This window comes from Anoplopoma fimbria, unplaced genomic scaffold (genome assembly GCF_027596085.1).
Source record: "Anoplopoma fimbria isolate UVic2021 breed Golden Eagle Sablefish unplaced genomic scaffold, Afim_UVic_2022 Un_contig_12747_pilon_pilon, whole genome shotgun sequence".
Classification (NCBI taxonomy): domain Eukaryota; kingdom Metazoa; phylum Chordata; class Actinopteri; order Perciformes; family Anoplopomatidae; genus Anoplopoma; species Anoplopoma fimbria.
The window spans coordinates 1-1091 of record NW_026552666.1 but is presented as its reverse complement, the minus strand read 5'-3'; the positions used below and the strand labels follow the sequence as shown (position 1 = coordinate 1091).

Sequence of the window (1091 nt, the reverse complement as noted above, 5' to 3'; positions counted from 1 at the left end):
AGTACTTGGATGGGGAGACCGCCTGGGAATACACCTTATAGCCACTTTGTACATTCTGATTTGACATTTAAAAGCTGTGAGTGTGTCTGGAAATCTGCAGGCGCTCCCTGTATAGACGAAAGAGCAAAGTGTGGTGATATAGTATCTTTAAAAGGACCTTTGGTAGGCACAATATTTGCTTACGGCCATACCACCCTGAACACGCCCGATCTCGTCTGATCTCGGAAGCTAAGCAGGGTCGGGCCTGGTCAGTACTTGGATGGGAGACCGCCTGGGAATACCAGGTGCTGTAAGCTTTTTTCACTCCTCTTTACAAAAAGCAGAGGGCGCTGCTGCTTTTTCAGTGGACACCGACAGGGTGGGAAGGAAATAGCTAGATCATGACTTGCCGGTATAGAAATGACACAAATCCAGTTAAATGATGGCTTTCATCATTCCTAAGCTCATCGATCATTTTCTTTTCAATTTTATGCTAACGTATTCTACATTTCAACAGTAAATATTAATCTTTTTACTGCACTACAATTGTGAACCTTATAGCCACTTTGTACATTCTGATTTGACATTTAAAAGCTGTGAGTTTGTCTGGCAATCTGCAGGCGCTCCCTGTATAGACGAAAGAGCAAAGCGTGGTGATATAGTATCTTTAAAAGGACCTTTGGTAGGCACGATATTTGCTTACGGCCATACCACCCTGAACACGCCCGATCTCGTCTGATCTCGGAAGCTAAGCAGGGTCGGGCCTGGTCAGTACTTGGATGGGAGACCGCCTGGGAATACCAGGTGCTGTAAGCTTTTTTCACTCCTCTTTACAAAAAGCAGAGGGCGCTGCTGCTTTTTCAGTGGACACCGACAGGGTGGGAAGGAAATAGCTAGATCATGACTTGCCGGTATAGAAATGACACAAATCCAGTTAAATGATGGCTTTCATCATTCCTAAGCTCATCGATCATTTTCTTTTCAATTTTATGCTAACGTATTCTACATTTCAACAGTAAATATTAATCTTTTTACTGCACTACAATTGTGAACCTTATAGCCACTTTGTACATTCTGATTTGACATTTAAAAGCTGTGAGTTTGTCTGGCAA

General features: G+C 43.1%; 2 non-coding genes across 2 annotated transcripts; both read left to right on the top strand.

Annotated features, from left to right (window-relative positions):
- Positions 1 to 177: 177 nt before the first annotated feature.
- On the top strand, positions 178 to 296 carry LOC129116144 (5S ribosomal RNA). The gene has a single exon (XR_008533439.1). It is a non-coding gene; the product is annotated as a 5S ribosomal RNA (ribosomal RNA).
- A 380-nt stretch (positions 297 to 676) lies between these two features.
- Positions 677 to 795, top strand: LOC129116143 (5S ribosomal RNA). The gene has a single exon (XR_008533438.1). It is a non-coding gene; the product is annotated as a 5S ribosomal RNA (ribosomal RNA).
- The last annotated feature ends 296 nt before the right edge of the window (positions 796 to 1091 follow it).